Source organism: Macaca nemestrina, chromosome 3 (genome assembly GCF_043159975.1).
Source record: "Macaca nemestrina isolate mMacNem1 chromosome 3, mMacNem.hap1, whole genome shotgun sequence".
NCBI lineage: Eukaryota > Metazoa > Chordata > Mammalia > Primates > Cercopithecidae > Macaca > Macaca nemestrina.
The window spans coordinates 15,891,601-15,916,434 of NC_092127.1; the positions used below are offsets into that span (position 1 = coordinate 15,891,601).

The 24,834-nt window shown below is 37.2% G+C and overlaps 1 long non-coding RNA gene across 2 annotated transcripts in view; it reads right to left on the minus strand.

Moving 5' to 3' along the window:
* Positions 1-7,118: 7,118 nt before the first annotated feature.
* LOC112424022 (uncharacterized) overlaps positions 7,119-24,834 on the minus strand; it is a 173,676-nt gene continuing 155,960 nt past the window's right edge. The window contains exons 5-6 of one of the 2 annotated variants that reach the window (XR_011620804.1): positions 12,115-12,194; positions 7,119-7,649 (exon numbers count right to left, since the gene is read on the minus strand). This is a non-coding gene — a long non-coding RNA (uncharacterized lncRNA). Of the gene's footprint in view, positions 7,650-9,859; positions 9,930-12,114; positions 12,195-24,834 lie in introns of those variants that run through there. The other variant, XR_011620802.1, reaches the window with a different exon arrangement.

Here is a 24,834-nt window from a genome sequence, read left to right on the forward strand (position 1 = left end):
GGAGAGTGGGGAGAAGTAGGAGAAGTGGACTGAAAGGTTAATTAGGGAACAGATTGTCTAGGCCTTTGGGCATGGAGAGAACTTGGCCATTAATTGAATCCATTATATGCTCACCTAGACACAGGGCACACAGACCTGGAAAATAATCCCCACCTGTAAGAGGCTCTCTGCTAGTGGATACAAAAAACTCAAATGCAATGTAGAAAACGCTGAAGGAGTGCAGTGGGTGCTATAAGACCCTGTGAAGATGATATTTTTTCCAGTTCTGCAGATGGGAGGTAGAAGACATCCATAAAGTGACACAATTTTGAAATCGAAGTAAAAATTCGGGCAGGGGAAGAAAGGAGAAGGGTTTTCCAAATTCAGGGAGGAGCATATGTACATTATTTGGTTAACAAAATATTATTTGATTATTTAGCAAGTTCTAGGAACAGTTTTAGGCTTTGGAAATATAGCAGTGATCAAAACTGATATTTTAAAACTCCTTGCTCTCCTGGACAAGGGTAAAATCAATAAAGTATAAAAGCATCAAATAATCAAGGAATTTCGGGTGCTTTAGTGTGCCTTCTGTGAAAAGTGCCTGTGGGAAAGTGACAATGGAGGAGGCCAGATGAGTAAACAGTGGCCAATCCTAAAGGTCTAGTTTAGGAAGGTTCCAACTTGCTAGGAAGTTTAGATTTTATCCTGAAGGAAGGTGGGTGGAGAGGAGGTCACAGAAGGATATTACTGAGGGGAAATACATAGTCAGTTTCTATGAGTTCATGTCAGATAACAAAAAGATTACATAGTTGAGAATAGAGGAGATAGACTCCCATTGTTTTCAAAAGATAGCTCCAAACGCCTCTCCCTGGCCCCTACTTCTCTTCTTATGGTGTTTGGAAAGAAAACACTACTGGGAGAGAAGATATTAGAACATAACCTTACACATATAAGAAGCTTGGGAGTGTTTACGCTGTTTATGATTCATTGCTATTCCCTTCTCCATGGGAACATTTCACTTGTGAAACACTCACATTCTTCCATTGTAAAATAAAGGCTTAAAAATAATACCCATCCATCCTTGTAAAACGACAAGCCAATTTAAACTTAGGGGGAAACAACTTGAAATAGGTTGGGGACGGGGACCGCGGGCTTTCATTTACTGACTGTGTTAGTTTACTAGATAAGGATACACTCCCTTGCTTTTATGTCAGCTAATCTCCCACTGACCCCCAGAGCTGTCCTGCAGCATCCATCACAGAAAACAGAGTCTTTTTTTTTTTTTTGCTTTCTAATTGTATCCACTGACACTCTTTTTCTCCCTCAAGACAGATTTTTCTTCTTCATTTCTTTTTATTATCTGAAGTCAATGTTTTATTCAGAAAATTAATTTATAGAAAGTTTTCTTTTTAGATACGTTTGGGTAGGATGATGTATGCAATTTTCATATTAACACATTTTTAGGTATGTAATTTTTAAAACAGAGTCAAGCATCCCTGTCATTATAGGCATCAAGCCTAGCTTTGTGTTTCCAAAAGGGTAGCATAGTTTTATGCAGGTGATGTGAAGAATTAACCATGGAATAGAGCCCACAAGCTGGTTTATAGCCTCACAGTTTACGAAGCCAGATGGGAGTGTTTTAAAGCAGCATCCATCGCTAAGCTAACCTTCTGCAAGAGGTGAAATAAAGTTCTTTTTAAAAGTCGCCAAAGAATCTGCCTCACTTAAGAAACCTGTGGCATCTGAGGTGATAACAGAACCAAGTCATTTCAGGCTGGCTGAAAACTTAGCGACAGATAAAACATAAATCAGAGCCCTTATCATTCCCTTCCCTGCTTGCCAAATGGGGAGTTAGTTTATCAGCGACCTATGGGCTCACTGCCTGCTTTCCCCCTTAGTACTGGGCAGCAGGGTAGAACTGGCTGGAAGCTATATGGCTGTTCTAAAACGTGTTCATGTAAACAAGCTAGGCTAAGACTTCCTTGAACTGCCAGTGAGTGAAGTGTCATCCATCTCACTAAACTGTACATTGGATAGGGGCATATCATCTATATCTTGAAAAGAAAACAAATAAAAAGAAAAAAAAGTTCCCTGGTTTAGGCTGAGAACTGTCATGTTGATAAAAGTCCTAAGAATTAAATTGCCTGGCTCAAACAATGGCTGTTCATTCAAAGGAGGATGGGGGTTGAGATGGGGAAGAAGAATTTTTTTTAGGACACTTGGAAATATCACTGGGGTCCTCCAAAAAAAGCATGTAGTAGTTGCTTTAACTTTTACTAGGTAGTATACTAGTTGGAGTGCTTTCCTAATATTTAAAGGAACAGTTCCAATAACTTGTTGGAAAGACCTTTAAAAATATATTATTTTCCATCTTTTTATAATAGATTGCTTGCAGCATCAATGTGGTTTTCTAGACATGGATGTAAACCTTACAACCCCATCCAACACTGATACTCTGACTAGCAAAGTAATTTGTTGAAACCTGGAAAGAACTGAGAATATTCTGTACAGACACCAGTAGTTTTTTTGTTGTTTTCAAAAAACATTATCAAGAGCCTGAGTGGCTCACTCTGGCCTCATCATCAGTGAGGCTATAAGGCCCTCCCCTCATTTGGAAGAGTACATATGCATGTTTTCTGACATAGCAAGGACAACTCTACTCAGAAGAAAACTATGCAACTTTATAAAAGTCTGAATAGTTATGCGTTGGCACTGAAATTAAAGGAATACATCCAGCCAAAGGTAGAGTCAACGGCTGAAAATTAACTTTTTTTCTCATTTTACAAGTATTTTCAGGTGAAGTTGATAGTTCAGGAAGAAGAAACAAAAGATTCCTTACAGGAAAGCCTCATTAAAATTGCTTTTCCTCAGTAATAGAGTCAGTATAAGTGCAAATACATTCTGATAAGTGATAAACTCTACTATAAATTCCTTGTGTGGCGGAAACTCGACATGCATATGGATGTGCATTATTTTGGCTACACCTGGTTATTATACCAAGGTTTGTGTGAGTATGGCTTCCTCACTCAAGACTGGCTCATAGCCACTGAAAGCTAAATGTTTCCATTTAAAAATTGATGTGTAGTTATAAATATAGAGAAAATACACCTGTGATCCACCAAAGACCTCAGCATATAAATTGACTAGGCTTTATAAAAATGGAGGCCAGAAACCATTGTCTAAAAAAGCCCAAAGGCTTCCACTCAAGAAGTTACCTTGGATGTAGATCAGACAAAGCATCATGGGTTATAAACTAGGCTTTTAACTTGATCAGGAACTTATATTTAGGTAGAATTTTTAGAAAGAGATTTGTGGTTCCATTTGATTTTCTCATATTGACCTATGTAGTGACTATTCCTTTAGTTATTAATATAAAGCCATGCTCTCTGAGGAAGTTATCTTGTAAGAGATTTTAAAACATTGATATTTTTAGAGAAGTTATTGATAATTTACCAAGGCATAAAATTGTTCTAACACTAAATCTCATTGGTAAAATTTCCAAACTTTATTATACCCATGTGCAGCATTTACTTATTAAAGTTTTGCAATATAAATACACTGGACCAGAACTGGAGAGGTTGGGCTTCCTGCCACACTTCAGCTGCTTTCTCTACCTCAGCTGTGGAAATGGAGACTTTGGTTTGTTTTTTTAATTGTGAATCAACATATATTCACTCATCAAGTGTTTTTGAATGGATACTATATCCTATAGTGCACATACACATTTAGTTATATAACACGTATGATATAGTTACATGCATACAAGGGTATATTATAATAAAAAGGTAATTTTTACTATTATAAATAAAGACACGGTTTTAGCTTGTAAGGTGCTTCCAATCAATTTCCAGGTATAAGATTTTGATAAGCTTTTAAATGCAAATTTTGTAAGAGAGTGTTGAGATATCGTAAAGTTTTAAGTTTAAAAACAAATTTTAAGATGAATTTTATTAACACCTAAGAGAGAAATTAAAGATGACTCCGACTGAGGCTCAGTGTTTGAAAGGGCTGGTAATCTAGTCCTGTCTCATCACCAACTTTCAGAGGCACTCAAAGTATCTGAATAAGTGCTGATACAGCATAGCTATCTTAAATTGTCTTCTCCAATCGTATGCTTATCTAGGACTTCAGAGGAGGCCCTGCCTTATTATCATTGCCCTCCAGGAAAAGAAGAATCACAACCTGTATCAAGTGTTAAACAACGCTGACTCTTAAGAAATCATTTAAGTTAACCTCCAGCCTTCATGCTGCAATCTTAACCTGTCTCATATGTCCCCAGGAGATATTTATTAAATTTCATCTTGTTATTTTTTCCTTCAATCTGAATAATGCCAGTTCCTGTCTTTCTAAAAGTAATCCTTCATTTTTTCAAGGGTACCATTGAGGTTATTATATTTATTTTCTATTTGATATTGTAACAACACTAGCTCTTTGATTAAGAGCCTGTTTGGCTTAGGGGATTAGAACAGGTCAGAAGTGTTTCTCCTCTGGTTTACCAGATCACATCTGGTCCAGGTCAATGGTGATACCAATGAAAGTGACTCTTCTCATTGGTCTATACCAACACTGTCCAATAGAACTATGACACGAGCTATACATATAATTTTAAATGTCCTAGTAGCCACATTAAAAAGAGTGAAAAGAAACAGATGAAATTAATTTTAATAACATATTTCATTTAACACAGTATACTCCAAAATTGGTATTTCACCATGTAATCAACAAAAAATTATTAATGAGTTTACATTCTTTTTTTATACTCAGTCTTTGAAATCTAGTGTGTATTTCATCTTTGCAGTGCATGTCAATTTATGCTACTCACATTTCATGTGGCTAGTGGACTGCACTGTTCCACATGGGTCTGCAGGAAACTGTTTGAGCGAGCCTCGCTCAAACACTGACATCTTCTCTACCAAGCTTCATAGGCTCAGTGGGTATGAAAACTGAAATTCATTTTTCCTGTAGGAGGTGGTCATTGTTTCCAGTGTCTGTGCTATTGATTTATTTAAGTTTGAAGAGTGGTCATTATAGTGAGTTTTTTTAAAAAGTATTTATTACTGAGGAGATGCATATATACAATTTACCATCTTTACCATTTTAAGTATACAGTTCATGGTAATAAATACATTAATATTCTTTTTTCCCCTTCAACTTCTTTCCCCCTACACTTCCTGGCCTCTGGTAATCACCACTCTAGTTTCTGTCTTCTAAGATCCACTTCTTTTGCTCCCACATATGAGTGAGAACATGCAATATTTGTCTCTCTGGGCTTGGCTTGTTTCATTTAACATAATGGCCTCCAATTCCATCCACGTTGCTGGAAAAAAAAAAAAAATTACCTACTACTCCCTAACAAAGAGAGACCTTAAGTGTGCCTTTTGTCTGCATACACTTTACCACGGCTCTGTTTTCAGAGTCAGTCAGCTAGTGGAACAATATTTCTTAGGTCTGGGCAGGGTTAAAGCATAAGGAATGAGCCATGGGTGACAGAGTCCTGGCCCTCCAGGTGAAATTGTCTCTACTTCTTACAAGTTTTGTCCTGTGAGGGGCTAACAGGGATCTTTCAGACTGGCATAGTACCCCTTGAGTATTAAAATTTTTTTTAAAAGCCTTCAGTCATTTTCTTTTTGTACTATAACATTTGATTTGGCAAGTTTTCTGGGAAATAAAATCTTCCTGGCAAACAAGTGAATCGAATTGCTCCTTTTTATAAATATCTTGTAGTGACTGTGTAAAATGATGCTATTTATTTCATCTTGTCTGCAGTACCATGTCATATCTGATTTCTTTCCTTCTTAAAAGTAGTAGGAAAGGGAAAAATGCCAGAAAGCCAAAGAATAATATAAATAAAAATCATGAATCTGTAAAATTTCAGGTATTCTGTGGGCAGGAGTATCCTATTTATAGACAGAAGCCCACTAAGAATGGGCAGAATAGCCTCCTGCTTAACCAAGTGAGGCACATTGTTCTGATCTCAGCTGAAAGTTAAGACTGAATTCTCATTAAATGTTCTACCAGCTTCTAATGAAAAAGAGCGCTCAGAACTTCCCTTGGCACACCATGCTCTTTTCCTCTATCAGCTGACTTTAATGTTCTTTTTTCTTTTAGCCTTCAAGTTTCTGTGACCTTAATATGACATTTTAGTTGAGTGATTAATTGCTATTAAATGGCACTGCGCTGATTAAACGAAGGCCTTGTTGGCATAATAGTCAGTTACAATGCTGCAATTCAGCATGATAAGCTTAAACATACACAATTAGAGGTAGTAATATCTAATTTGTCAAAGCTCTTGTGGCTTAATTTTCTGCCACAAAGCTTGAAAGCAACAATGACTGGACAAAAAGCTCCAGATTTACTGCTTAAGTACCTTCCAGTAAATTGATCTTGTCCATCATGTAATCTCATTTTGAACATTTTGGGAGACAGTGAAGCTCAGCTAGCCTGAAATCTCTTTAAAAATGGGCCTGAGGGTTCCTGATCACAAAACTCGAAAGCTAAGCGACACGATACGAATGTCTCTTCAGAGGCAGACAACAACCAATTTGCCTGGCCAGGGCTTTCCTTTTAGGATAATTAGATAAAATGAATAAATGTCAGTAAGAGGATGAAAGATTCATGTGGAAAAATAAAAATATACACCAGACCCTAAAAACATCATACTGAGACAGGCCACAGCTCTATCCTGTGAAAAGTAAAACTGGAGCAATTGACATTTCTTTTAAACTAGCTGTTACAATAGTAATTCTCTTATCCTAACAATAGTCACTTTTCCTGTCATATGCTTTAAAGACAGTCTATTTAAAAAAGAGAGAGAAGACACTCTTCTAGTGCAATCTGTGAAATAACAATTACCCTTTCATTTGGTAAATAGGAAAGGAGAAAATGTGAGCATTTTCTGCTGACTAAATATGAAAGACGTCTGTTTTAGCTAAATAAATATGGAGTACGGCTTATAGTCAGTGCATATCTCACAAACATTTATGGGATTACTGAGGGTCTATTATGTATAAGACATTGCTCTAGATATCAGGGAGAAAAAAATACTAAGATGATAGTCTCTGTTCTGAAGCACCAGTGGCATCTATCCACATATGCATATAGTTATTACATTAGACAAAAAAGTATGTTCTGTGAAAGAAGCACAAAGGAAGAGATTAATATTGCCTGAAACAGCATAGAAGGCATAGAGTCAGCTCAGGAGGAGAGGCAAAATTGGTAAGAGCTCCTTAAGTAGATAATGTTTGAGCAAACCTTGGATGGAAAATATAATTTCTACTCATGGATAAGGGACATTACAGGGAGAGAAAAGGGCATGAATAATACCTGACGTTGTAAAGGTATGAGGTAAAATTATTTCATACCTAAGGTAATGTTTTATTAAACCATTTACACAAATTTCCTTACTTTGATATCCATTTATGATGGCCTATTCATTATGGTATAGACCAAGAGATTATCAAAAGTACAATTGCTTAAACAAGAGGGAGGTTTCCTTCTCTCTCCTGGAGAGGCCCATTGTGAGCTGGCATCCAGGCCAGGTAGGTGTCTATGCTCCACAAGGTTGTTCGGGGACCCAGGCTGCTTCTGTCCTATTGTTCTTCTAGCCTCTGGGTTACCCTCATCCATAGGGTTGAAGCTAAGTCACCGGAATCACATCTGCATTCCTGTAACTGTATAAGAAGAAAGAAGGTGGAAGGTAAGAAGTTTTCCTTCTAAGGAAATGTTGCACACATAACCCAACAGCGAGCATCTAGTTAGGGGACTTGTGTCCTGTAGAAAGTTCAAGGAGTTCTATTACTAATAAGAAGGAGAGACTGCATATGTGGGATAATTAAGCAGCTTCTGATATAGTTGGTGCTTAATCAATGTTCATTGCTGAAATAATGAATGAACAATTAAGTGAACAATTAACCATGTTTTTACATTCCATCCAAATACAATCTAATATGGTCATCAGTAACCTCTCAGTTCCTTTTGTGAATCAAAGGAATTGAAGTTGATTAGTTACGCCAGATGCCTCAGTGGAGGGTGCCGTGTGTGTGTGTGCGTGCGCGCGCGCGCGTGTGTGTGCGTTTGGAGGTGGAGGGTGAAGAGAAAGATGAAAAACTGAACTGCCAGAGAAAGACTTGGAAGTCATGGTAATAGCAGCTTCTCGTAGGAAGTATTACGTCTTCTTAATTAGGGAAGCAATTTCTCAACTAGAATACAGGAAACAGTTTCTAATATTTGGGACCCTGGAGTGACACTAACTGTACAATTTCTCCCTGGCAGCCATGTCTTTTCTTCATCTTCAGGGGCTCCATGTTCATTTCATGCCTTTGATCCAGCTGTTATGTTTGTTCCTTCCTTCAGAGGAAGCACAAAGTGCCACCTGTCTCCAAGTCTCCACATCTTCATTCTTAACTTGTATCGATATCATATTTTCATTAGAAAAAATTGTCTATGGTTTTGGAGGCGGATTTCCAAACTTTCAAACTGGATTCTAATTATATTATTTTATATCTATTTCCAAAAAGAAACCTCATACCAAAAATAAAATACATATATGCATATATAACTTAAAGCTTACAAAATTATAGTAAGTACGAATTCCTTAAATACAAGGTACATCTCATAAGTATTCTGGTATAGAACTCAAAGTAGGTAGAATTGAATAAAAGTGGATTGAATTTAATGGAGCACACAATTTCAATGTCATGGATTTGTGGTCATAAATTACCACATGTGAACTCTTCATACATCGTGATTAATCAATGAAGAACTATGAGTCAAAGAAAATAGGTAAAGTATACAAGTCTAGAAGTAACCATAGATGTACAGATAATTTTAAAAACAAACTAACGGTGTTGTCTTTTTATAAGTTAAGTCATTTCTTTTTCTTTCCTTTTTTTTAGTGATAGGATCTCATTCTGTCACCCAGGCTGGAGTGCAATGGCATGTCCTTGGCTCACTGCAGCCTCGATCTCCCGGGCTCAATCAGTCCTCTCACCTCAGCCTCCTGAGTAGCTTGAACTATAGGTACACACCACTTTTTCTTTTTCTTTTTTTTTTTTTTTCAGAGATAGAGGTCTCACTATTGTTGCCCAGGCTGGTCTTGAAATTCTACACTCAAGCAATCCTTCCGCCTCTGTCTCACAAAGTGCTAGGATTACAGGCATGTGCCATCATGCCCTGCTAATTTTATTTATCTATATTTTTTTAGAAACGGGATCTTGCTATATTGCCCAGGCTGGCCTCAAACTCCTGGCCTCAAACAATCCTTCTGCCTCAGCCTAACAAAGTTCTGAGATTACAGGTGTGAACCGTTGCAATTAGCTTTCCTTTTTTAGGTTAAAAAATAAATACAACAAGAAGTTCAAATATTATTGTCCCCAATGGATTGTTTTGTGCATTGCACTTTGGAGACGACCACAGTAGTAGAGAACTGGAATTAAAACAACTATTCAAAGAAACTTGAGTCATGTTTATTTCAAGGAACCAAGGAATCATGGTGGTAAAGTTTTTTTAATTTTTAAATTTTTAATTGCTGTGGATACATAATAGTTGTACATGTGATATTTTGAAACAAGCATACAACGTGTAAGGGTAATTGGAATATCCATCACCTCAAGCATTTTATCATTTATTTGTGTTAGGAAGAATCCAATTCTACACCCGAAGTTATTTTGAAAAATTCAGGCAGGTCGCGGTCGCTCACGCCTGTAATCCCAGCACTTTGGGAGGTCGAGGCAGGCGGGTAACTTAAGGTTAGGAGTTCGAGACCACCCTGGCCAACATGGTGAAACCCTGTCTCTATTGAAAATACAAAAATTAGCCTGGCGTGGTGGTGCATGCTTGTAATCCCAGCTACTCGGGAGGCTGAGGCAGGAGAATCACTTGAACCTGGTAGGCAGAGCTTGCAGTGAGCCGAAATCGTGCCACCGCACTCCAACCTGGATGAGCGAGACTCCCTAAATAAAAAAAAAAAAGAAAAAAAAAGAAAAATTTATTATGTTATTCCTAATTGTAGTCACCCTTATGGTGCTATTGCACACTACTTCTTATTCCTTCTATCTAACTGTATTTTTGTGCTCATTAACTATGCCTTTTTATCCCTCCTCCCCACTGCCCTTCCCAATTTTCATTGTAATAAGTGCTCCATCTTAGGCCAAGAAACAGTGACCACAGCAGCAAGACATTGGTTTCAGAAAGAGTTTTCATTGGAACCCTTGGTTCAAGTCCTAGAGCTCACAGGTCAGATTATAAGCATAAAGCTACTAGAGAAAAATATAAAAGTTTAAATAATCCACTCGTGCAAATAATCACAAACTGTGGGTTGTGAATGAAGAGTCAATTTGGAATTAGTGAATGAAAGTTGCCATTTAAAAAGAATATTAACCAGGACCAACAACATTTTGGCTTGGAGAGATACTTCCTTTTGGGAAGTGAAAACAACATACATGTTAATAGAGGGCAAGAACGAAGGATAATAAAGAGAGTATTTTTATTTATGTGATTAATATCTTTCACCTATAGATACAGAATTGAAATGTGAATTGCAAGTGCAACTTGGGGAATGGCCAAAGCTGAGAAAGTCTGATTTAATTGGTGTAGACTGATGAGAAGACTCAGATTAAAAGTATCTCTTTCATCTAATCTTAAAAATTGTTTCCTGAGACTTACTTAAATGTTAGACCTAATACCATAAAAATCCTAGAGGAAAACCTAGGTAGTACCATTCAGGACATAGGCGTGGGCAAAGACTTCATGTCTAAAACACCAAAAGCAACGGCAGCAAAAGCCAAAATTGACAAATGGGATCTCATTAAACTAAATAGCTTCTGCACAGCAAAAGAAACTACCATCAGAGTGAACAGGCAACCTACAGAATGGGAGAAAATTTTTGCAATCTACTCATCTGACAAAGGGCTAATATCCAGAACCTACAAAGAACTCAAACAAATTTACAAGAAAAAAACAAACAACCCCATCAAAAAGTGGGCAAAGGATATGAACAGACATTTCTCAAAAGAAGACATTCATACAGCCAACAGACACATGAAAAAATGCTCATCATCACTGGCCATCAGAGAAATGCAAATCAAAACCACAATGAGATACCATCTCACACCAGTTAGAATGGCGATCATTAAAAAGTCAGGAAACAACAGGTGCTGGAGAGGATGTGGAGAAATAGGAACACTTTTACACTGTTGGTGGGATTGTAAACTAGTTCAACCATTATGGAAAACAGTATGGCGATTCCTCAAGGATCTAGAACTAGATGTACCATAAGACCCAGCCATCCCATTACTGGGGATATACCCAAAGGATTATAAATCATGCTGCTATAAAGACACATGCACACGTATGTTTATTGTGGCACTATTCACAATAGCAAAGACTTGGAATCAACCCAAATGTCCATCAGTGACAGATTGGATTAAGAAAATGTGGCACATATACACCATGGAATACTATGCAGCCATCAAAAAGGATGAGTTTGTGTCCTTTGTAGGGACATGGATGCAGCTGGAAACCATCATTCTTAGCAAACTATCACAAGAACAGAAAACCAAACACCGCATGTTCTCACTCATAGGTGGGAACTGAACAATAAGATCACTTGGACTCAGGAAGGGGAACATCACACACAGGGGCCTATCATGGGGAGGGGGAAGGGGGGAGGGATTGCATTGGGAGTTATACCTGATGTAAATGATGAGTTGATGGGTGCAGCACACCAACATGGCACAAGTATACATATGTAACCTGCACGTTATGCACATGTACCCTACAACTTAAAGTATAATAATAATAAATAAATTTTAAAAAGAAAAAAAATTGTTATATTGGTGACAAATATGGCTTGTGGTAAACAATTTTGTAGATTTTTTAAAAATTCCTTCTCCCAGTTCCTAACTTCTTTAAAAAAACTTCTTTTAAAAAAACTTCTTTAAAACTTCTTTAAAAAAACTTCTTTTAAAGATTGTTTTAAAAACTTAATAATTAATATCTATTAGGCATTACATAATTCATTCATTACATAACCACACAATAAGAAAATCCCTATCTCGCAAATGAGAAAATGGAAGCCTGGAAAGATTAAAAGACTTGCTGAGGGCTATAGAAACTGGTGACACCAACGTGGCCTACCTTCAAAGCCCATGATTGTTCCTGTTTTCGGAAGCTGTGAGATCAGGGGAAGGTAATACAGGATGTGATACATTGTCTTCCTTAAAAACAAGAACAGAAACATGAAATAAAGGAAAGCAACAGAAAAATGTTTAAAAGACATGTAATTTGGACTTTTGTAGGCTTTAAAGAGAAAGTATAATTATTCTTACCACAGGTAAGGATGCTATGAAAACCCTTTGGGAAAACAAAGTCACCTTGGGGGCCATTGAGAACTCCTGACGAAGAGGGCTCAGCTCCCAGAACTGTTCAAGAAAGACCTCAGAAATCTCTAGGGGGCTGTCAGAAGAAAAGGTCTGAAAAGGGTCTGGAGAGACTGAAATTTGTCTGCCTTGGACTTTTCTTTTGACAATTCACATCCATCTTAAGCAGAATCATTGTTTATTCTTATTATGCCAGGTTTCCTTTTCTGGTCTGCAGGTTCTCCAGGGTTTCATAGGGTAGTAGTTTGAATTTTCAAATTTCAAAAGCATTGGGGATTTTGCAAAAACAAAATATAAAGGATACTCAGCAGCACAGTTTACTTAGGAGGTTTTAATCATAATAATCTGCATAATGTATGAGAATTTCTACCTCAGCTGCCTCTTTTCTTTCTCTTTCGTGTCTGGGAAAAAGCCAGGGATTTTTTTCGCTTCCTCTGATTTAAATACCTTATAAAATTTTGGTGGAAGCATTTTGTCCTATTCTGTCTTCCTGATTCATTTTCTGCTGTAACGAGCGAAATTAATTTGCAAGAGCTGCCACTGACACAGTGTAATAAACTGAGTCATAGGTAGAATCAGTGCCACCTTATGACCCTTAGCTGTCATTACTTCAAGGAATTTGGCATGGTCCTCAAAGGCCAGAATGCAATGTGGGTTTGCATCCTATAGCTTTTGAAATCTCAGAGACTTACTGCACCCATGGCTGGGAATGAACTGCAAATGCTGATACCGGTAACTAGGTGCCAAACTGAGGTGATCAGAATCTAATCTGAGCCAAAACGCATTTCTTTGCAGCAGGCATAAAGCAAGATCAGACTCCCATAACCCACACACAACACAGAAATCATTACTGAAGAGGTTCAACATCATCATGCCAGACACTAAGTGAGTTATTTCTCTCCTTCCCTGTCTCACCACAGTTTCCTCCCACTTGGTCACACATGGTAAGCGTTCATCTAACCCCGACCACAGTCCCTTAGTCTTATCAGAGATCTGCACTCCCCACCATTTGAGCATGATGGGGTGCATATTTCCAATGTAAAAAGAATAATATTGTGATTTTCATTAACTAGTTGCCAGCTTGCATTCTCTTTTCTCCCTTTTTTTCTCTCTCAACAGCGCTTCTGTCCTCTGCCCAACCCCAGCCAGAAAAGATGTTGCTACATTCAGTGAAAAATTATTAGTAGTATATACATGAAATTTGATGATAACGTAGATTATTTTGTGTCATCTGCAGGCTGTCGCAAAACACTCAGCATCACTAAAATGTGTTGACCGGAAGGATGATGGTGTTGTCACAAGACTGAGGTCTTTTAAATTACTTTGTGACTTTCATAGCATTTAGAAAACGCAGAACAGGGTATTTTCTTGAACAGTATAGCCAAATGAAAAACTGGTTCCTAATGTACGTTATCTTCACCAATGAAGGCATAAAATAATAAAAGCAAACAAATTAAAAATTGTTAATAAAGTAATTACTAATAAAAATAAATAAAATAAAAATTGTTAGCATGTTTCATCCATGACAGTCATGTATACAATTTTGTGATGTGCAAAATAATTTTGTAGTTAGGTATCAGTGTGTATTTTTACACATACTACCTTTTTTAAAGGACTGTATAAATTGACTAAAATATTTTCAGAGAGTTAATGAAGATGCAATATAGGAACTTGTTATTTCCACAAAGGACCTTTTAAATTTTTCAATGCATTTGTTTTAAAGAGGGCTTTGACCACACACGTACATTTTCTAACTTGGAAAAGTAGCTTCCTGTTATAATCAATACAGATTACTTTTGGACTTAAAAAAAAATCAGACAAATATTCTAAATTGTTGAACTCTCTGGGTACATGTATCTTCTGCTTTGTTAAGTTTATTTACTTTATACAATTCCCCTTCTTTCCTTGCTGTAGAGCCTGTTCAGTATCACTGACTAAATTACAGAAAGAACTCCAAGATCATCTAGCTCACCCACAATCACTGAAGCAAGCTAACGCTTGTTTAAAGAATCAGGGTAGGTGACGATCTCTTCTATTTTTAAATCATTATATGGGTAAAAAATTATAAACATTATTTTTCATTATAAAATGCCTTTGCACACTTTATATATTTACAATTCACCAACAAGTCATTTGAAAACCTCTGCACACTCCAGTACTTATAATTTTAAAAATCAGATTTTATATTTTTATTTTCTTCTCCTTTCCCTGATACAGTTTTAAGTCCCACATTTTACAGTATGCTTTATCCTCCTAAGTTCTGTTTTGTTTTGCGCATACATGCAGAATGCTTACTTATAAAGTGATGAGCACATAAATCCAGTAGAGTATGTGTGCTCAATTAAGTACTATCCTTCAGGGTAGACGTCTTAGAGGGAATGAACTTATTATGGATTTGTCCTAACCTCAGTAACACCCATCCATAAGTGGCCCCCAGGTTGCTGCTTTTTGCAGTAGAACTCAAGTTGAAGAGAGGAGATTCTTCAAGGATAAGATACCTGGTGATCAATAGCATGTCCCAGAAGAAGGCAGAAAGTAGAAGATGAGGGGAGGATGGCTCCAACTCTTGTCGGTCCTAAGGGATATGATGAGATTAGCCCGTGGGCAGTACAGGACACCAGCAGGCTTAGGCAAAACTGTGCATTGTAAAGAAGATAATATGAGACAAGAAACCTGGGATTAAAGTCCCAGTGAGCAAACAAATCACTCTTTTTTCCTTTTGGTTCTTCATAAAATGAGAATGGTTATATTCAGTTGAAAACCTTGGTGCCCCAGATATGAATCGCTATAAGCATCTGCCAATTTTGTAAAGAAAACATATATATGTTCTATTATGGAATTTCCCACATGTTGCCTTCTCGTTCCTAAATTATTTGTGAGACTTTAGAAAGCAAATAACAGAATATTTTCTTGACTATTCTGGCAAAAGGAAAATCTGATTATCAACTTACGTTACCTTCATCATTGAGATCCAAAATAAAGAATACCTGGCCATATTGTTAGCTCATTTTATCAATATACAGTTGCACAGAATTTGGTCTCCAAAGAACAAATCATCAAAGAACATAGTTCCCTGGTGAGGGAATTCAAACCTGCTTAGTCATCTGCCTCAAATAACCAGAATATTAAATACTTTAAAATGTGCCAACAGTTCTGGGCTGCTAAAAAGCAAATCCCTAAATCATTTTTGTTGACTATAGATTTTACCTCTGGATTAGAAATGCTGTCTGATTCCTTCCCATATTAGATTGCAAAGTGGAATAACTATGTATTCATTCGATATTCGTTTGTCCTCCACCATGAAACGGGCTAATTTTTAGGCATTGAGGATATAGCAGTGAAGGAGACTCAGTTTCTACTCTTGGACACTGTGTGATGCAATTGGGATGTGGAGACAGCAGTGGGTATATGTAAGAAGACGACGGCCTAAATACGCACTTCCAAAACAAGGAGATAGATGCTATCATTCAGGGAGACACAGACAGCTCTGCAATTTATAACACCGTTAAGCACTTTAAGAGTGTTTGCTGCCGGGCACTGTGGTGTGCACTTGTAGTCCCAACTACTTGAGAAGCTGAAGAGGGAGGATCTCTTGAGCCTAAGAGTTGGAGGTTGTAGTGAGCCGTGGTCACTCCTGTGAGTAGCCCCACCACTCTAGCCCGGGCAACAGAGCGAGACCCTCTCTCCCTTTAAAAAAAAAAAAAAAAAGTGTTTGCTGTTTGGCAGGCACAGAGCGAGCATTGTACATGTAACATCTCATTTAAACCTCTTAGCAATCCCTAAGGAGTAGGTCCTTGTTCCCATTTTACCAATGAAAAAACAGACTTAATAGCTTACCCCAAGCTACCTGTTATTTAAAGTGATTGATAGAATCAGAATTTGAACCTAAGTGCTCTGACTCTAGATGTTTTATGTACCTTCGCGAGACTAAACTGAGAACTGAAGAATAAAAAATTACCCCAAGAATGGGGACAGTGGTTATAGCAGGAATATAGAGATTAGTGGGGAAAGAAACAAACAACTCAGAGAAGGAAGATAGCGTGGTATTTTCATGGCACAGGCACCAGCAGAGAATGGCGGAAGCAGAGTTCAGCGAGAGGGAGAAGAAAGGGAAAGTCGATGAGCTGGTGGGCTCACACCGTGCACGGGGCCTGCTTACCAGCTGCTGCTTCACACTCCTCCACTGTAGAAGGGAGCCCTGACGCTGGGTATCACAAAAGACAATTTATGTAAGTTGTAAAGTTCTTTATTTTTGATGAAATAGTAGTTTTTCCCCAAAATTTTTGTTTTAGAGCATAAAAAGACAGTACGACTGGCTTAATTTTTATTTTATAGATCATAAAGCTAAATTTCAGCATGGGATAGTGACTTCAACATTCTGATTAGAGAGTAAATTCAAGCTAGAACTGATGTCTTTCCTTATCTCCTATTGTCTTTTCACTCTACCATATAACTGTCTTATTATAATACATTTAAGGCTGAATATCTAATTTTTAGAAACACTATGTTTATCACTAAAACTAAAGTGCCTGTTTCCACTCCCAGTCCCGCTCCTTTCTTAGCACAGGTGATGCCAGATTAGCACTCCTAAAGTACAATCCTCTGCACACTGCTTCTTTATTTCTATGTAATCATACAATAGTCAATTACGATCAATTAAAAAAAAAAGCTTTTATATTGCTAGAGTATGTTATTTTCATCTCACTTTATTCCACATACTCACTAAATCACTTAGGAGATAATAAATACAAAAGTAGAATATATTTCCTTCCCCACAGAGTTGATAGTATTATATATTTTTTTAGATTTTGGCACTTTGTCACAAATTTGGTTTTATCAGAGAGTTCAAAGAGTGCTTCAGAAAATAAGAAAACAAAGTGATTCCTTCCATCATTCTGTATTTTCCTTCTGATAACCTTCACCTATCAACTTAGTCACCATTTAACTCTTAGTGATAGTTACCTTTCATCTTATCTCTACAAATTTCCTTCACAAAAAAAGGAGTCCATTTGTCTTGTAGATAGAACTAGTTTTGAATGGAAATACAAAAGAAATGTATTGTGTTCTTACATAACATCTACAGATACTGACTATGTCAAAAAAGAGACAGTTTGAAAAAAAAAAAATGAGCCAGTATATACTTACAAATTTTAAGAATGATTTTATAAAGTCATTTCCATTTAAAATCTGCATTTACAAATTTTACATGTTTGTAAAACATGGTTCATGTTTTTCACAAATGAAATTGGAGAAGTCTTCCTCCCAGGCACTGTGGCCTAAGGAGTGTGTGCACCTTAGCGACTTGTGCTGCTCTCAGTGACAGCCTCTATAGTTTGGGAGGCCTTGTGTCCTGGGAGCCACGGCACAGCCTCTGGGAAACCCCTGTGAGCTCTGACACCCAAAATGGAGGGCACCCATGGATCTATCTACCTCAGATTCCTCTCAAGGTATGAATGGAGACCCCAGGTGTCAACTGCCCCAAACACTAAGTTCAGAAACTCGATCTCAGTCAGCCTCCAGTGTTTCCTACAGCCTGTACGTGATTTTTTGGTAATCTACTACACTTAAATTTCCTGGACATTTCTGTTTCTGTGCTCCCCCAAGGGTATCACAGTAATGGATCTCTTCTCAGTTTCCATGGAGAGCAAGTAGAAAACGACAGCCTTCCCATTCCACTGGTCATTGCAGGCTATTCTCAAGGGTTGCCATTCACTAATGCATACTTGAAAGAAGCCATTAACAAAATGGCACACTACATTTTAAACATTTAAAAACATTATGCAATTCATCTGTATCAATATTTTATGTGTATCTGAAGTTTATATAACTTGAGATTTGAGAGATAGCTGAGAAAAAAAATCTTACGTTTATTTAGACATGAAACATTATTTTTTTTAATACCAAAGAATGCTGAAAGTCAGAGAGTTGATACTTGAAATAGTTAAACTTGCAAAGAGACTCATTCATTACTTTTCAGAGAAGAAAATCTTCTTAAAGCTAAAACATTCAATTCTTGGTTTAAGTCCAAAGGTTCTGTTCAGTTGTTTTGAAGTTACAGGGAAAAAAATGTACTTTTCCTATCGTACCCATTGACATTTTTAAACAAAAATAATTCAAAGATATTTAAACAGTATGACTTCAAATGTCTGTGGTTAATCCATTGCGGAGAAGTATCTGTAGGAGAAAAAAAAAAACTATGAAAAAATAAACTTGGAGTTTGATCATGCTTTCAAACACTGGAATCAAACTAAAATTCTTCTAGGTTTATAATTGTACTATCGAAGTTTGGTTTATTTTTAACTAAAAGAGAATATAGGTTCCTGTATTGTAGTTTTTAAATATAGGTTCCTGTATTGTAGTTTTTAAAAGTATTTTAAGGGTAAATTAAAAATAAACTATTTAGATTCACAGAATAAAATAGTCACATAACAGTGAGTTCTGTTTCATTAATTCTGTAGAATTAACATGTGATCTTCCCCCATCTATTTTTGAGTTGTAATTTAAACCCAAATTCTATTCTGAAGTAGTCTAACATGCATAATTTAGTTTAAAGGGATGACTATTTGGTACAACAGCCCAGAGGTAAAAGCTAACAGATATGTCAGTGTTATCGATGTTTATGGTTATTTAGCCTCCTGCATTCAGGGACAATAAAAAATAGGTAGGATTGAATTCTTGGATAAAATACTTTATGTCTTTCAACTTTCATTTCTTTATCTGTAGAATGGGGGTAATAGTAGGATTATTATGACTGTTAAAAGAGGAGATATATGTAGAACAGCATAGGTAATATCTGAAACACAGTGTATACTTAGGAATTGTTAGTTTCTTTCACCTTTCCCCGAGGCATTCATTAATGGAATTAAAAATTATAAAGTATCAAAGTAAAATGAGACTTAATAGCTGATGTGAAGCAAATTTTTGTAATAAATTCATTTACTCTCATTTGAGTCAATGTCTTTTTCAAGTTGTTCTTTATATACTATTAGTGGGTGTAAAATCAACGTAGTTGATTCTGACCAGAAGGGAAGGGAAGAGAAGGTAAAGTATCAGAGTATATCACACATAGAAGAGTGGTTTCATTCAGTTTTCATTTCAGTTATGCATATGGCCTGTATATGTATTGCAGACTAGGTCACAATGTAAAATGTATTTCCAACTAGGGGTTACCATTTTGTTTTGTTTTTTAAAGAGAAACATTGCATTATCTGTTATTTCTATTCTCACTGACATCTTTTTCTATTTTTGAGTTCACAAAATATATATGGAGATGGCCTTAAACATGCCAATGTTCAAAAATTCACTGATTCATTTTAATCAACTGAGCACATTTTTCAAATGAAAGAAAATATTCTGTCTGATCACATACTATAATTTTTTGAGCCATTACCAATTATGAAGCATTATGCTATCCACACACTCTATTCTTCAAAACTACCTCAAGAAGTATTGCTTATTCTATTTATGTTACAATGAGGAAACTGAGTCTCAGGGAAGTGAACTCAAAGCCAGGGCTAGATTCCAGTTTGGTCTCACTCCATGCCCAGGCTTTTCACCACCAACCCATAAACATGTTCGCAGGTGGAACAAAAATTGTGTGGCCTGGTCAGTGGACAAACGGCTCCCACGGCTCTTGCTGAGTGACAGACATGGGAAGGAATGCACCACACAAAGGAAACGGAGCTGAGATGGTAAAGAACGCTTCTCTCACAGAGCAAGTTGGGTCTATCAGTGACTAGTTTAGTCATAACACAATTTAGCCTTTTAAAGAGGCAGAATTGTATAAATACAGTACAGGAAGTTCAAAAAGTAATATTTTAGAAACCACATTCTTTTCTCCAGAACAGACAGCACAAAAGGTTCCATTCCCCACATTAAAACACTCTGTCTTCTCCTTGGGACACAGTGAAACGTTTACTAAGAAGTCTGAACAGTCTTAGGAGCATGAACCCTGATTTTTTTCCCACTGTGTTCACAAGAGCAATGGATTCAATGGCAGTCCAGGACTCTGAAACAGTCTGTTCAGATTTCTTTGCTCATGCTCAGCTAATATGAATCACTTTAACTAAGTATTGCCCTGCTTTGCAGAATGGTATTCTGACATTGCTAATAGTTGGCTCAGTTGAGTTGACCACAATAAGAGCTTTTTCCAGACTGAGATAGAGCCAATCAAGCCCTTGTGAATGTCAGCATTTAGTTTGGAGATGGATTCAGATCCAAATTTTAAAATATAGTAAACACTCTCCAAAGATACATTACAACAGGCCAGCTACTAAAAGCTGTCATAACAGGGCAATTGTGGAACACTGGATGAAACCTAAACTTTGTATCATACAAGAGCATGCTATAATGGAACTTCTTAAGGGGCTTTTCACAGTTCCTACTAAAGAATGTATTCGTCTATTCCTTTTTCATTGTTTTGCTTCCTTGAAGCTAATAAATTCAAATCTGAATCAACTTATTCTTATATGATATTAGACAGTCTCAAAAATGTCTTCTATTTCAAAATTCCTTCCTTATAAATGGTATGTACTCTGCAATAAAATATTATAAAGAGCTTTTAGAAAGTACTGTGAGAGTCACCAAGAGGCATGCTGCACTTGGGCCCTGTGTAGCACTGCCATTGACAGAAGGAGAGACACTCAGAGTGGCTTGGGAGATTGAATATAAACAACCTCCACGTATCTTGAATTAACATTCTTTCTAACAAATGAAACTATTGCATAGAATTCCAATCAAATTGGCCAAAGCCACTATATTTAGACCAGAAGCAACCCCTTAAATCACTTAATTCATATTCTGCTGAAAAGGGTAATTCTCTATCGAGGAACCTATGATTTGTCTGCTTTGTAGGAATCCAAGAAGAAATAATGATTTACTTTTTAATAACAAAATTTAGACTATTGACAACCTTTCTTGCAACCACCTCCCACTCGCCTTAGCCCAAATTTCATTTATAATTGCATACTTAAGACAATAACACCATTCAGCTCGTGCTTTCTCATACTGAGTGTAGAAAAAGAATCCTAACAGTTTTAAAATTATTATATTTTATATAATATTTTGGCAGATGGTCTCAAAATCATTTCTATCAAAGTTCATTTTCTGTTGATTTCTTTAAAAATGATTCATTATTTATGTATTTTTATAGTTCTTTTCTTGGGTATAGTTTCTGACTGTGTAATATAGGCTCAGTACAGGAAAATTAGAGAATCAAGAAAATAGAAATGGAAACAAAAAGTTCCCACAACGTTGCCATGCATAAGAAATCACTGTTAACATTTAGGATTCCATCGTTACAAAATTAGTTTCAATGCATATATGCATGCATTAAGTTTTACAAAATGTGTCATCATATAACATATGCACCCCCTCAAAAACTATCAGTTACAATTAATTGCCTTTGTTATCAAAAGTTGTTCAAAAATATTTTTGACAGTTACAAATTTTGTATTCCTGGAATGTGTAATAATTTATTTTATTATCTTATATATTAGGCATTTAGGTTTCCTCCAGATTTTCACTATTACAGTTTATGCTGCTGGGAATATATTTTATACATGCCTTGTATTCATTATTTCTTTTTTTTCTTTTCTTTTTTTTTTTTTTTTTTTTGAAAAGGAGTCTTGCTCTGTCGCCCAGGCTGGAGTGCAGTGGCGCCATCTCAGCTCACTGCAACCTCCAACTCCTGGGTTCACACCATTCTCCTGCCTCAGCCTCCTGAGTAGCTAGGACTACAGGTGCCTGCCACCATGCCCGGCTAATTTTTTATATTTTTAGTAGAGACGGGGTTTCAGCATGTTAGCCAGAATGGTCTCAATCTCCTGACCTTGTGATCCACCTGCCTCGGCCTCCCAAAGTGCTGGGATTACTGGCATGAGCCACTGCACCCAGCCTTCATTATTTCTTAGAGGTAGCATTGCTGTGCCACAAGGACCAAGGAGATGTTAAACGTTTTGTATGTGTTGCCAAATTGCCCTCCAGAGAACTAGAAACAATACCTTCTCCCACCTGTTTCACTGCAGTCTGCCACGTTGGAGGTTCTTATTGTTAGGCAGCCTTTAAGGTGGTCCCCAGTGATTCTCTCCTCTCCAGTGTGGGCTGCACATAGTAATTTGTTTCTAGTGAGCAGAATATGGCAGAAATAATGGGCTATGGCTTCAGAGATTCAGTAATGAAAAGACTGCTTCTGTCTTGTGTGCTCTCTGTCTCTTTCTCAAATCACTTGAGCTGGGGGAAGCACAGGGCCGTGTTGTTGGCAGCCCACTGAGAAGGTGGACAACTCATCACCAGGAGCTGAAGTCCTCAGACTAACAACCCAGAGGGACTCAAACTTGCCAACAACCATGTACATGAGCTTGAAGACAAACCTACAACTCCAGTCCGACCTTGAGGTGACTGCAACTTCACGAGAAGCCTTGAGCCAGAACTACCCAACTAAGCTGTCCCCAGATTCTTGATGCATATCACCGTCGGAGTTTGTTGTAAGCTGCTAAGAATTGGGGTGAGCTGTTAAACAGAAATAGACAACAAACAACCATTTTTCCCATCCTCACTAATTTTCATTTGAATGCCTTTTACCTAATAGAAAGGTTGAGTGCGGTTTTCATTTGTTCCTTGATCACCTGTAGTTCTTTTGTTGAGAATTATCTGTCATCATATTTTCATTTTCTCTTATTAATTCACAAGAGCTCCTTATGTATGAAAGGTACAATTCTTCATTTTTTGTGTATGTTGCAATTAGTGTTTTCTCAGTTTTCCATTTTGTTTGTATTTCTCTAGACACTGAAGTTGTTTGATATTTTTTAAGTTTCTTTTTTTATTATATATTTTTTTATTATTATTATACTTTAAGTTCTAGGGTACATGTGCATAACGTGCAGGTTTGTTACATATGTATACTTGTGCCATGTTGCTGTGCTGCACCCATCAACTCGTCATTTACATCAGGTATAACTCCCAATGCAATCCCTCTCCCCTCCCCCCTCCCCCCTCCCCATGATAGGCCCCGGTGTGTGATGTTCCCCTTCCCGAGTCCAAGTGATCTCATTGTTCAGTTCCCACCTATGAGTGAGAACATGCGGTGTTTGGTTTTCTGTTCTTGTGATAGTTTGCTAAGAATGATGGTTTCCAGCTGCATCCATGTCCCTACAAAGGACACAAACTCATCCTTTTTGATGGCTGCATAGTATTCCATGGTGTATATGTGCCACATTTTCTTAATCCAGTCTGTCACTGATGGACATTTGGGTTGATTCCAAGTCTTTGCTATTGTGAATAGTGCTGCAATAAACATACATGTGCATGTGTCTTTATAGCAGCATGATTTATAATCCTTTGGGTATATACCCAATAATGGGATGGCTGGGTCATATGGTACATCTAGTTCTAGATCCTTGAGGAATCGCCATACTGTTTTCCATAATGGTTGGACTAGTTTACAATCCCACCAACAGTGTAAAAGTGTTCCTATTTCTCCACATCCTCTCCAGCACCTGTTGTTTCCTGACTTTTTAATGATCGCCATTCTAACTGGTGTGAGATGGTATCTCATTGTGGTTTTGATTTGCATTTCTCTGATGGCCAGTGATGATGAGCATTTTTTCATGTGTCTGTTGGCTGTATGAATATCTTCTTTTGAGAAATGTCTGTTCATATCCTTTGCCCACTTTTTGATGGGGTTGTTTGTTTTTTTCTTGTAAATTTGTTTGAGTTCTTTGTAGGCTTTGGATAATAGCCCTTTGTCAGATGAGTAGATTGCAAAAATTTTCTCCCATTCTGTAGGTTGCCTGTTCACTCTGATGGTAGTTTCTTTTGCTGTGCAGAAGCTCTTTAGTTTAATGAGATCCCATTTGTCAATTTTGGCTTTTGCTGCCGTTGCTTTTGGTGTTTTAGACATGAAGTCTTTGCCCATGCCTATGTCCTGAATGGTACTACCTAGGTTTTCCTCTAGGATTTTTATGGTATTAGGTCTAACATTTAAGTCTCTAATCCATCTTGAATTAATTTTCGTATAAGGAGTAAGGAAAGGATCCAGTTTCAGCTTTCTACTTATGGCTAGCCAATTTTCCCAGCACCATTTATTAAATAGGGAATCCTTTCCCCATTTCTTGTTTCTCTCAGGTTTGTCAAAGATCAGATGGCTGTAGATGTGTGGTATTATTTCTGAGGACTCTGTTCTGTTCCATTGGTCTATATCTCTGTTTTGGTACCAGTACCATGCTGTTTTGGTTACTGTAGCCTTGTAGTGTCGTTTGAAGTCAGGTAGCGTGATGCCTCCAGCTTTGTTCTTTTGACTTAGGATTGTCCTGGAGATGCAGGCTCTTTTTTGGTTCCATATGAACTTTAAAGCAGTTTTTTCCAATTCTGTGAAGAAACTCATTGGCAGCTTGATGGGGATGGCATTGAATCTATAAATTACCTTGGGCAGTATGGCCATTTTCACGATATTGATTCTTCCTATCCATGAGCATGGTAT